This window comes from Saimiri boliviensis, chromosome 1 (assembly GCF_048565385.1).
Source record: "Saimiri boliviensis isolate mSaiBol1 chromosome 1, mSaiBol1.pri, whole genome shotgun sequence".
Classification (NCBI taxonomy): Eukaryota; Metazoa; Chordata; class Mammalia; order Primates; family Cebidae; genus Saimiri; species Saimiri boliviensis.
The window spans coordinates 293,013,038-293,026,954 of record NC_133449.1 but is presented as its reverse complement, the minus strand read 5'-3'; the positions used below and the strand labels follow the sequence as shown (position 1 = coordinate 293,026,954).

The following is a 13,917-nucleotide window of genomic DNA, read 5'->3' as shown; positions in this document are numbered from 1 at the left end:
TTAAATACAATCTTTTTCAACCAACTTTCTCTACAAGATATTATAGAGAAATTTCTTCAAGTTGAAGAAAAATTATAGTACACAAAAATTTGTATATACATAAAGGAATATGCAGACTCGGAAATGATAAACATCTATGTAAATAAACATAAGCATGTTAGAATTCTATTTAAAATATAATTAACAGTTTAAAGGAGCAGTTCTCAAACAGTTTTGTATCATCATAACTTTGACGTTGTGAAAATTATTGAAGATCCAGATAATTTGTTGATGTGGTTTATATCTACTAAGAGTTTCTGCATTAGAAATTAAAACTGACATTAATTAATAATATCTATTAATGAAAATATTTATTTAATTAAAAACTAGTAATAAAACCATTTCATATTAACAAAAATAATATCTTTTTAAGAAAAGTAACTACATTTTTCAAAAAAGAAAATCAATTAGTGAGGAGAATGGTATTTTAAAAAATATTTTCCAAACTCATAAATGCCAGACTTAATAAGGAACAGCTAAAGCATAATATGTGCTTTTGCATTCAGTCTGTTGCAATATTGTAAATCATGTAGACTTTGAAAAACTCCCCTTTTGAGAGAATTAGAATGTAAAAGTCAGCAGTGTCTTACAATTGTGAAAATAGTTTAAATCTCATGTATACCCTGAAAAGATCTTGTGAACCACAGAAGACCCCAGCTGTACTTTTAGAACTACTTGTTTGAAGCAAACATAATAGTAGCATACTTTGAAGTTTATGACATATGTAGAAATAAAATATATGAACACATGAGCATATAGGTTGAAAGGAAAAAGTAAAAGTAAATTTTGTATGATTCTTATGCTTTACCTGGGACTCTATAAGATAATTTAGAAGTAATCTATGGTAAGCTAAACATGTAAATTGGAATGCCTAGAGCAATTATTAGATTAAATAAATAAAACAAATTTAACAAATAATCTAAAAGTGGAGAATATTAATATATAATATTAAAATAATCATTTAATCTTAAAGAAGACAGGAAAGAAGAAAATATGAATACATGGCATATATAGAAAATAAACAATGTTAATTATGTGCCAAAAATATCATAAATTGTTAATCATGTGCCAAATAAAATGTTAATCATGTGTCAAAAATATCATAAATTGCATTAAATGTAAATGGTTCATAATCAATTACTTAAACTTCTACATTAAAAAGCTAGAAAAAGAAGGAAAGACCAAGTTTGACCAAAATAAGGATAAGTCAGGAAATGATAAGAGTTTAACAATGAAATAAAAAACAAAGCAAAAACATGGAAAATCAATAAATCAAAAGCTTGATCTTTTGGATTAGTAAAATTTTAAAACTCTAGCTACACTGGCAAAGGAAAAAAGAGAAGTGAAAAGATTACTAAGATCAGAAATGAAAGATGGACTATCATAGAAATCCTTTAAAAATTAGAATAATGTTAAAGTAAATGTGATGTGATGCTGAGAATGTATATTCTGTTGATTTGGGGTGAAGAGTTCTGTAGATATGTATTAGATCCACTTGCTCCACAGCTGAGTTCAAGTCCTGAAATATTTGTTAATTTTCTGTGTCATTGATCAGTCTAATATTGACAATAGGGTGTTAAAGTCTCCCACTGTTATTGTGTGGGAGTCTAAGTCTCTTTGTAGGTCTCTAGGAACTTGCTTTATGAATCTGGGTGCTCCTATATTGGGTGCAAATATATTTAGGATAGTTAGCTCTTCTTGTTGCATTGATCCCTTTACTGTTGTGTCATGCCTTTCTTTGTCTTTTCTGATCTTTGTTGCTTTAAAGTCTGTTTAATCAGAGACAAGGATTGTAGCCCCTGCTTTTTTTTTTTTCTCCTTTCCATTTGCTTGGTAAACATTCTTTCATCCCTTTATTTTGAACCTATGTGTGTCTTTGCACGTGAGATACGTCTCCTGAATACAGCACACCAATGGGTCTTGACTATCCAATTTGCCAGTCTATGCCATTTAATTGGGGCATTTCGCCCATTTACATTTAAGATTAATATTGTTATGTGTGAATTTGATCCTGCCATTATGATGCTAGCTGGTTATTTTGCCCTTTAGTTGATAGGTCTTTTCATAGTGTCAATGGCCTTTACAATTTGGAATGTTTTTGCAGTGGCTGGTACCAGTTTTTCCTTTCCATATTCAGTGGTTCCCTCAGGAGCTTTTGTAAGGCAGGCCTGGTGGTGACTAAATCTCTCAGCATTTGCTTGTCTATAAATAATTTTATTTCTCCTTTGCTTATGAAGCTTAGTTTGGCAGGATACAAAATTCTGGGTTGACACATTGCCATGTATGCTCCTATACAACAATTCTGCATGATCTGCACATGTACCCTAGAATCTAAAGTACAATTTAAATATATATATATATCAATATAATGAAAATGACCATACTACCCAAAGTAATTTATAGATTCAGTGCTATCTCCATTAAGCTACCAGTGACTTTCTTCACAGAATTAGAGAAAAACTACTTTAAATTTCATGTAGAACTATAAAAGAGCCCATATAGTCAAGACAATCCTAAGCAAAAAGAACAAAGCTGGAGGCATCATGCTACCGTACTTCAAAGTATGTTACAGTAACCAAAACTTCATGGTACTGGTACCAAAACAGTAATATAGACCAATGGAACAGAACAGAGCCCTCAGAAGTAATGCCACCCATCTACAACCATCTGATCTTTAACAAATCTGACAAAAACAAGCAATGGGGAAATGATTCCCTATTTAATAAATGGTGATGTGAAAACTGACTAGCCATATGCAGAAAACTGATACTGGACCCCTTCCTTACAACTTATACAAAAATTAATTCAAGATGGATTAAAGACTTAAACATAAGACATAAAATCATGAAAACCCTAGAAGAAAACCTAAGCAATACCATTCAGGACATAGGCATGGGTAAAGACTTTATGACTAAACCACCAAAAGCAGTAGCAACAAAAGCCAAAATTGACAAATGGAATCTAATTAAACTAAAGAGCTTCTGCACAGCAAAAGAAACTATCATCAGAGTGAACAGGCAACTTACAGAATGAAAGAAGCTTTTTGCAATCTATCCATCCAACAAAGGGCAAAAATCCAGAACTTACAAAGAACATAAAAAATTTACAAGAAAAAAACAATCCCATCAAAAAGTGGGCAAAGGATATAAACAGACACTTCTCAAAAGAATACGTTTATGCCAGTAAACATATGAAGAAAAAAAAAACTTATCATCACTGGTCATTAGAGAAATGCGAATCAAAACCACAATGATATAACATTTCACACCAGTTAGAGTGTCAATCATTAAAAAGTCAGGAAAAACCACATGCTAGAGAAGATGGAGAGAAATAGGAATGCTTTTCTACTGTTGGTGGGAGTGTAAATTAGTTCAACTATTGTAGAAAACAGTGTGGTGATTCCTCAGAAATCTGGAATCAGAAATGCCATTTGGCTCAGCAATACCATTACTGGCTATATACCCAAAGGATTATAAATCATTCTACCATAAAGACACAGGCACACATATGTTTATTGGGGCACTGTTCACAATAGCAATTGGAACCAACCCAAATACCCATCAATGATAGACTGGATAAAGAAAATGTGGCACATATACACCATGGAATACTATGTAGCCATAAAAAAGGATGAGTTTATGTCTTTTGCAGGCACATGGATGAAGCTGGAAACCGTCATTCTCAGCAAACTAACAAAAGAACAGAAAACCGAACACCATGTGTTCTCACTCATAAGTGGGAGTTGAACAATAAGAACATGGACAAAGGGAGGGGAATATCACACACTGGGGCCTGTTGGGTGGAGGGGGGATTGATGAGGGATAACATCAGGAGAAATACCTAATGTAGATGATGGGAAGATAGATGCAGCCAACCAGCATGACGTGTATATCTATGTAACAAATCTGCATGTTCTGCATATGTACCCCAGAACTTAAAAGTATAATAAAAATAAATAAATAAAATAGATCAATAGCAGTTATAAGTGGGTGTATGGACCCACATAGAGTCTTTAGCTATGATGCTATAGATATTATTACCGTTTTCAATCATAATTCCAGAATTCAGGATTCAGTGACAGACTGAGGATCATAAGGGATCGCCATTGTTGCTCTGTGGCTCACTTCTGCTCCAGGTGATACTAAGATCGGTGACACAGGGTTGGTAGACTCAGCACCTTTCCTGTCAGAGGCTCTGGAACCCTGGAACACCGTGGGCTTTGAATCACAGACACACCCTTTGGCCTTATTTTGCTAATCTTTTATGCTGCCCTTTCAGACTAATCTTTTCAAAAGTTCTCAATTCTAAATATATGACTTTAAAAATGGCAACAGATGTAGTGTCAGGTATAAAACCAAAGGAAAACCCAAAAGAAGAAAATATGTTTTAACAACTGAATAATAAGAAAACACTACTTAGAACTATTTCTCTAAATCCTGGAGCAGAGAGGGATAGAGGCAAAATTTAAATGAGTATTGAATGAATATTTAGAAACTGGCTTGGAGTTATCTACAGCAATAGAAGTAAAAACAGCAGCTGCATTCAGGAGGAATACTGAGTGGAGAGGAGCACCCAGGCACCCTCAGGGTGCTGGAAATGTTCTATAGGGACATGCACATGTGCGTCTCAGTTGAGATGCACACTTATCAGTGCAGTTCCCTCTATGCATGCTTCTCTCAGTAAACAGGCACAAAACTGCGCCTGATAGAATTAATTTTGTTAAAGATGCTGATTGAGAGAATGCAAAATTAGATTTGGAAATATTTTATTGTCCTGTAAGAACCTTTGATACTTAAAATAGATCTAAATTGGAGTACAGAATAAAGAGTCTTTGTTTAATCACAGAGCTCACTGGTCATGTGAGATCAAATTTAATGAGAAGGGAAATAAAGCAATTTCCCATCAATGGGAGTCCCCATCACCTAGTCCTGGAGTTCTCCTGAAAGGCATAGCAACAACCTGCTGAATCCTCAAACACCATGGCCCTGAGCATGCTGTGTTTGTCTTTATTTTTGACAGCTACACACTATTAATCCAGGCATCCCACATGGAGGCTGTATGTACTGGCAGATTTTTAATTACCAGGACCACTATGGATCATACAACAACTTGGAAAACAGCTCTCTTTTTGAGCATCAACACCCATCAATCTCGCTCCTTTACCTAATGCTGCAGACAAAAGAAATATTCAAGGCAGCAGCAAATTAAAGAAGACCAAAATCTGAACCACTGCCAGGCTCTCTCCATATAAGTGGGTTTCTTTGTTCTCCTTATAAGGCAAGATAAGTAAGGAATTTTAACTAAGAGGCTGGCTAACTTTATCATAAATTATTAATATAATGACTGATTCGGGGATAGACTGCTTAGATGGTGCATGGTAGAGTGTTGAATTCATGGGCTGGGTACATTGTGAAGGTCTTACAATGAAACAAGACTAAATATTCTAAGCGAGGAATATATAGCTATTACAAGGGAAATGAGCACCATGTTCAGGGGAGGAACAGATGAACTTAAAATCTCAAGGACTCAATAAAATAGAAAATTATTTCTTGCTCCTGGAAAGTACAATGAGCATGCTTATTTTTGTGGGCCCACTCAGGAGCCCATACCATGGGAAGCTAAACTTGTGTACCACCTGGATCCCCAGGTTACCCACAGCCTGGTGACATCTCAGCTGGTTGGAGGAGAGACAGAGTGGAGGGTATGTCTGGTGGGCTTTGAGTGCCAGGCCTGTAAGCAGTATAAATCATATCCATCCACATCCAATTGGCTAGAAGTCAGTCATGTGGCTACATCTAGATAAAAGTAGCCAGCAAAAATAGCTCTATTATGGAAGACATTCATGAGTCTTTGGTGGCCTGAGAGCTGTCTCCACCACAGACAGTAGAAGTACCACTGGAAAATCATATTCAAGACCATTAATACAGTAAGTTACTTCAATGGGTCCAAATTAGAAAATGCTTGCCTTTGGTGTTTTAATCATGAAGTCCTTGCCTATGCCTATGTCTTGGATGGTATTGCCTAGGTTTTCTTCTAGGGTTTTTATAGTGCTAGGTCTTATGTTTAAATCTTTAATCCATCTGGAGTTAATTTTCTTTCTAAAGTGTAAGAAGTTGTCCAGTTTCAGCTTTCTGCACATGGCTAGCCAGTTTTCCCAACACCATTTATTATACAGGGAGTCCTTTCCCCACTGCTTGTTTTTGTCAGGTTTGTCAAAGATCAAATGGTTGTAGGTGTGTGGCATTACTTCTGAGGCTTCTGTTCTTTTCCATTGGTCTATATGTTTGTTTTGGTACCAGTACCATGCTATTTTGATTACTGTAGCCTTGTAGTATATTTTGAAGTCAGGTAGTGTGATGCCTCCAGCTTTGTTCTTTTTGCTTAGGATTGTCTTGGCTATGAGGGCTCTTTTTTGGTTCCACATGAAGTTTAAGGTGGTTTTTTACAGTTCTGTGAAGAAGGTCAATGGTAGTTTGATGGGGATAGCATTGAATCTATAAATTACTTTGGGCAGTATAGACATTTTCACAATATTAATTCTTCCTAACCATGAGTATGGAATGTTTTTCCATCTGTTTATGTCCTCTCTTATTTCCTTGAGCAGTGGTGTGTAGTTCTTGAAGACATCCTTCACATCCCTTGTTTGTTGTGTTCCTAGGTATTTGATTCTCTTTGTAGCAACTGTGAATGGGAGTTTGCTCATGATTGCCTTGACATCAAAATATCCAAAGCAATTGGATTCAATTATTCAAAAATAATCTACTAGAAAGACTTGCCTTTGAAATAGAATAATTCCCTCTTTAAAGGTAGAGCAGTAAGCAATGTCTAAAAGGACTGGAATATATAAATTGAGAAAATGGAGTAAAGGTCAATAATGCTTAATTAGGGAGAGTTCTTAATGCAGGTATTAATTAATTTATATATGAGAATATGTGTGTGAAAATTCTAAAGCATAAAGTTTATTTTAAAGTATATGCTTTATTTAAATGTAGTATACAAAATTTAGACAAATCAGAAGTGCTCACCTCAATAAATTTTCACACAATGAACACACCTATAAAACCAGTGCCTGGATCAAGATAAAAAAAAATGTTCCAAATGCCCATTAATGATAGACTGGACAAAGAAAATGTGGTACGTATACACCATGGAATACTATGCAGCCATAAAAAATGATGAGTTTGTGTCCTTTGTAGGGACTTGGATGAATCTGGAAACCATCATTCTCAGCAAACTGACCCAAGAACAGAAAGCCAAGCATCATATGTTCTCACTCATATGTGGGTGTTGAACAATGAGAACACGTGTACTCAGAGAGAAGAGCATCACACACAGGGGACAGTTGAGGGGGATAGGGGAGAGAGAATGGGGGGTCAAAAGAGAGGAGAGGGTGGGGAGGGATAACATGGGGACAAATGCCAGATATACTATGCACCTAAAGTAAAATAAATAAATTATTTTTTAAAAATAATGTTAAAGTGCCACCCTTAAGCCCTATTCTCCCCTACGCCAATCACAGTGCCAAATGAAGTTAACTACTGTCTTCGCTACAAGTATTTCAGGGTAATTCGACCTGATTGTGAATGGTACATGAATGTTGTTATACAGTGTGTACACTTTTATCAAATTTGTTTTCCTCAACATTATGTTTATCAGATTTATTTATGCTATGGCATCTGGTAGTGATGATGAAAGAATATTCCATTGCTACTTCTAAAGCTTTAGCAATAGAATATTCTGTGAACTATTTTTAATATTTCCCAGAATTTTATGTATACTCTTCTCTTTCTTTGGGATTTTTCTCTACAACTTCCACATAACCCTGTATTCTCACATATTTCACCTAAGCCTTAATCCCTCATCTAATAATAAGTACCTAAATTTATTGCACAGATACTAAGTATGGGCCCTGAGATATGGAGACTGATGAATACAGTTTCTAAGTGCTTCTTCCTTAGCCTCTTTTGAAGTTGGGTGTGGCCCTATTGCTAAATTTCAGCCAATGGCAAGTGAGTCTATATGATGTAGAGACTTGCAGAAATGACCCAGTCCAACCTCTCTCAATTGATATTTTACATTGTTTCCTCCCAATTACCATACATAGGCATCCTGGAAGCCACCTGCTCAAGATGATGAAGGCACAAGAAAGAAGAAGGCTTGGCTCCTAAATCACTGCTCAAAGGAAAATTTTCTGCCAGCCAGGAACACTGACTCTGGGATTTACATAACTAAGCAGCAATAGCCTTATACTTAGTTTTGAGACAGGGTTTTGGTTTTGTTCTGCTCTGCTTGAAGTATACCTATATGCTTATTTTAACTACTTAAGCAGCTGGAGTCGCCTTGACTAGTTTACCTGCTGCAGGCACAAATGGCTATCTGTCCTATGATATCTCCCCTACAGGTTTCACAGGGTCTTGAAGCTTGGCAGGTCCAAAATTGAGCCTGTTTCTCTTGCCTATCCCAACTCTATTGCACCCTCTCCATTTTATGCTGTATTAGTTCATTTCAAGCTGCTATAAAGAAATATCCAAAACTGGATAATTTATAAAAGAAAGAGTTTTAGTTGACTCACAGTTTCACATGGCTAGGGAGGCCTCAAGAAACTTACAATTATGGCAGAAGGTAAAGGGAGAGGCAAGCACTTTTTTCACAAGGCAGCAGGAGAGAGAAGAATGAAAGGGGAACTTCCAAACACGTAAAACCATTAGATCTCGTGAGAACTCACTCACTATCATTAGACCAGCATGATCCATTCACTGCCCTCCCTCGTCCCATGGGGATTGCAGGTCCCTTTCTCAACAGGGGATCACAATTTAAGGTGCAATTTGGGTAGGGACAAAGAGCAAAGCCATATCATTCTCTGTGGCCTCTCCTAAATCTCATGTATTTTCACATTCAAAGCCAATCATGCCTTCCCAACAGACCCCCAAAATCTTAACTCATTTTAGCATTAACTCAAAAGTCCACTGTACCTTCAGCTTCATCTTCTGAAACTTTTTCCAGACACCCCGCTCTGAATGCCCCACTTCAGGATGGCGGACTCTGTCCTGAGCCTCTGCTGTGCTAGTGGATATGTCCCAATGTGGTTTACCTGCAGGCTTTGCTTATAATGTGTTCACTGCCTGGCACACTGCATCATTTTGTGAGCCCCTGGGGCATCTACTCAGAGCTACCCTTTACCAAGATCTCCTTCCTTAGAGGGAAGCCAAGGTGCTGTGGACCAAATTGTGCATTCCCAAAATTCATACGTTGAAGCCCCAGCCCCCAAAATGATGGTATTTAGAGGTAGGGCCCGTGGGAGGGACAGGCATTAGGTGACTTCATGAAGGTGGGCACCCCCACGATGGGATTTATAAACAGAAGTTGTGATGAGTTAATAACGGGATTTGAGATGAGACAGAAAGACTGAATCTCCCTCCTTTCTCTGTAAGGAAACACAGTGGGAAGGCTGCACTTGCAAGTGAGGAGCAGAGCCCTCACCAGGAGCAGCCCTACCAGCACTCTGACCCTGAACTTCCATCCTCCAGAACTAGGAAGAATATACTTCTGTTGCTTAAGTCCCCAGCCTATGTATTTTGTTATGGCAGCCTGAGCTGGGACTAGAATGGTGCCTAGAATATAATGAATTCTCTGTGAACATTTGGCTTTTATTTCTCTTAGGTATTTATATTCTATTTTGTGTCACACTTTCACATTGGAATTTGAGACACTATTAAAAAGCTAAGCCAGGACAATATGTTTGATGTTATTATTAACTTGGAGAAAATGCTCTTTATTTGCATTGTTATTATTTTTCAGGGCCTCCTTTACTTACAGAGGTTGTCAGGGGAACATTCAGCACAGCAGGCATGACTCCACTGAACTCTGAGTTAATGGACCCTGAATGAGACTTCAGTACATGAAGTTCCTTCTACCTTGGAAACAAGATGATGGACATATTAATAGCACAGTTACAGCTTTTGAGGCTGAGGATTCAGGTCAAGTTAATTGCTTCAAAAACCCAGTAATTTAACCTACAGGAAAACAATCACATTGGTAATAGCAGTCTTAAATATAGTTGTGTTTACTTTAAGACTTTAGATAGTGTTTTTACACAAGATGAGAGAAACTTATAACAAATACAATGGCAGTGAAGATTAAGCATCAGTAAAAGAAAAAGCACATGCAAAAGAGAACAAAAACACTAATAACCAATTAAATCAGATCCAGGAGAAAACCAGCTATATATTCTTGCTGGGACTGAAACAAAAATCTGAAGACGATGAATAAAGTTAAGAGGTCGTCAATAGCTGAATGCATCCTAGGCCACTTACAAAACCAGAAACTCTCAGCCATAGGAAAATACGGATGCTATTTTTTCTTTTCTTTTCTTTTCTTTTCAAGAACAAAACAAGTTTATTTGGGACTCTCTGATGTGCGTTTGTGAGACATCCCCCTGTGACTACTCCTGTTCCTCCTGGGTTCCCCGTTTCTTCTGCAGGAGCGGTCTGGCCTTGCGCTTCTCCTTCCCCGCAGCCTGCTGCAGTGCTCGTCCTGGTCGCCCACCCTCGCCCTCCTCTCAGAGTTCTTGCCAGAGGAGGAGCCAGTCCCATCTGGAGTCCTGCAGACGTCTCTATTCGCTTCCCAGAAATTCACTGTTGGGACTTCTGAACACATGAAGAAAATTGCCGTGCTTTCCTCTTGGACGTTGTTGTATTTCAAATAAACCACAAATCGCCATTCTCCACCGGGTCACGGGGCAGAATTCGCACTGAAGCCGTCGTCCGTCAAACAGAGAAAGGGCAGCTTGGCCCCCGCGTTCCGCCTGGTACTGAACGTCCAGGTTGCCCCTCAGGTGAGGTTCCAAACTGCAGCTGACCTCGAACTGAGACACTCTCCCCACGCTCTTGAACTCGGGCAGCACAACCTCACAGACATCTAGGACCTGCTGGTCGGTTTCTCCCTTGCTGTCCCCCAGGCCGGCGTCAGGGCCGCAGCTGTCCCTTGCGCGCTGCTCCACCCCAAACGTTGTGAACCTGCGCTTAACAAGAAGGGGAGGACCCGACGCTGGGAAATTATGTCCACATGAACATCTGTCTCCGAATCTGCAAGCTCCTGTTCTACCATAGAAGGGACAATTAGCTCGATCCTTCTCCATGACTCTGAAATCCAGGGGTGGTTCTGGGTTTTGCCAGGTGGAGCCATTTTCAGCCTGATCGGGCATCTTCAGCACAGCTTCCTCTTTCTTCTCCTGTCGCTCCTGCGCCTCCTCTTCTCTCTCTCTCCTCTGCTGCTCTTTCCATTGTTGCTTTAATGTTCTCTCTTGTTCTTCTTGCCATTTTCTAGCTGCCTCTTCCTTCTCCTTCTTTATTCTGAATTCTTGTGCCTTCTGCTCTCTCAGTAACCACTCATGTAATCTTTGCCTTTCTTTCCAATAGCTTCTCTTCTCCTAGTTGTTCTTCAATAAAACCCTCCCCCTCCCCCTCCCCCTCGCTCTCCCCCTCCCCCTCCTCCTCGTCCCCTTCCTTCCCCTCCCCCTTCCCCCTCCCCCCTTTCCCTCTTCCCCCTCCCTCCCCTTTCCCTCTTCCTCCTTCCTCCTCTCCCTCCTCTCCTCTCCCTCTCCTCCCCTCCCCCCCTTCCCCCTCTCCTTTCCTCCCCCTCCTCTCCTCCCCCTTCCTCCTCTTCCCCCTCCCCCTCCTCCCCTCCCCTTCCTCCCCTCCCCCCCTTCTCCTCCTCTTTCCCTCCCTCCCTCCCTCCCTCTCTCCCTTTCCCGGTTTCCCCTCCTTTCCCTTCCCCTTCCCCTTCTGTGTGAGTCCTGAGTCTCTCATTCCAGCAAGTTCCTGCTGACGTTTCTTTCATTTCTCCTTCTTCAGGGCGGCCCTGTACTTTTTGTGGCATGGTTTCTCTCGAAACATCACCTTCTTGGGCGCAGCCATCTTGCCAGCTCCCGGATGCCATTTCTTTACCAAACATGAGGAGAGCAAGGAAATCACAATGAGTCACAAGATCGCATCCTTGCAAAGGTAACCACGGGAGATGTGGACGTCCCTTGTCAGGAAACAATCAGTACTAGCTCTATTTCAGGTACACAAAACGAGAATTCTGCCACCAACTTCTTGAACCAGAAATAGTAGATATATTCAGCTTCTGGATAGCCTGCATTAGAAACAGCAGAGATTAATCCCATCATCTTGCTTCCCCAACAAAAATATCATCATATGAAAAGAAGTAAAGAGAAACCTTCTCCAACCGGAGATTCCCTGTACTTTTTTTTTTTTTTTTTTTGACAGAGTCTTGCTCTGTCTCCAGGAGCCAGGCTGGAGTACAATGGCACAATCTCAGCTCACTGCAATCTCCGCCTCCTGGGTTCAAGCAATTCTCCTGCCTCAGCCTCCCGAGTAGCTGGGACTACAGATGCACACCACCACACCCAGCTAATTTTTATATTTTTTAGTAGAGACAGGGTTTCACCATGTTGGTCACGATGGTCTTGATCTCCTGACCTCGTGATCTGCCCGCCTTGGCCTCCCAAAATGCTAGGATTACAGGAGTGAGCCACCGCGCCTGACCTCCCTGTACTTTTTTATTTTCTCTCCCTATTGTTTGTTTTATGTGCTGGTGGTGGTGGTGGTGGTGTTTGTTTTTCATTCCAATTTGAACCAGAGTCACATTTGCTTCCTAATCCAGTGCTTGGACATTTCTGTCTTCCGGGATAATTGTTGTTAATAATTGCTGTAGATAATTCTCTAACTTAGGGAGAAATCTAGACGAACCCTATCTTTTTTCTGTGACCTGGTGCTGAAGGGCACAAGCTTCCTGGTAAGTCAATAAAATGAGATGACCCTTATATCCTCAATTGCTCTTCAAACAGTCCTTTGATATGCAACAGTCCTTTGCCCCTTCCTAAATCAGCCCTTTCTTCAAACGTTCCCAGGTCACAGTGCTGGCAGTAGTACCCATGGGACAGCAGAAAAGGAAGAATCCATTTTATATATGAGAAGAGGTATGTTATTTCATTTCTTCTCTTGAAGTTTTTTCTTTGGCTGGTTTAACCACTAAAGATAAGCTTTGAACTTAATGAGCCTTTTATTTAATATAAGTAATGTTTCATTTTTACATGATTCATCTAGACTCAGATTAATTAAATAAGCATAATCTTCTATTTAATTACTGGATATATTTAGGTAATTAATTTTTGAAGAGAAGAACTGGTATTGTGTAGGCTACTTTATCTCATTTTTAAATTGACTGAATATTTTTTCTCTGTCAGACTGCAGAATATTGTATATACTTTTCATCAATAAGTTAAGATAATTTTCTATAACAAATTTTCACAGTAAGTTTTGTCCCATGAGCAGGTGGCTCCAAATCCTTTATCACTGACTCTGGTGCCCTACTTCATTTCCCTCAATTCATTCCTATGGTTTCTTGGGAAATTCTTTAGGAGCAATTGACTGAGGAAGTAGAGACTCAAGCCTTGTTTACAAATGGTTTTACATTGTATGCTGGTAACACTACCAGGCCGCTCAAGGTCCCCTCTGAAAGTTGAAGGAGGCTGCTTTTCCCTCTTAGCCTCTACATAGCACCAGCCTTCAACCTAGACGCCCAGAAGCTCTAAGACCTACTCTGGATCTTCAGTGTTGTCAGGAGGCTTGGAAGGCAAGAGGGTTTTCCAAAGGCTGTGCAAGCAGAGCTACAGGTCACTGAGAAATTACCCAGAGAGAAGGGAAAAAAGGCAAACTTGTAGGTTCATGGGGACACTCGGGATTCCCTCCAAGGACTGCCTTAGATAACTGGAAGTCCTTGAAGAAAATATAGATGACATCATTATTGCAAAACTCATGTCACTGCCCAATAACTATTTCCTGTGATCTCTTGGTTGAGATACCTTACACCATT

General features: G+C 39.5%; 1 pseudogene; it reads right to left on the bottom strand.

Annotated features, from left to right (window-relative positions):
* Window positions 1–10,434: 10,434 nt before the first annotated feature.
* Window positions 10,435–11,954, bottom strand: LOC101041984 (U2 small nuclear ribonucleoprotein auxiliary factor 35 kDa subunit-related protein 2 pseudogene; annotated as a pseudogene).
* Between the last annotated feature and the right edge of the window lie 1,963 nt (window positions 11,955–13,917).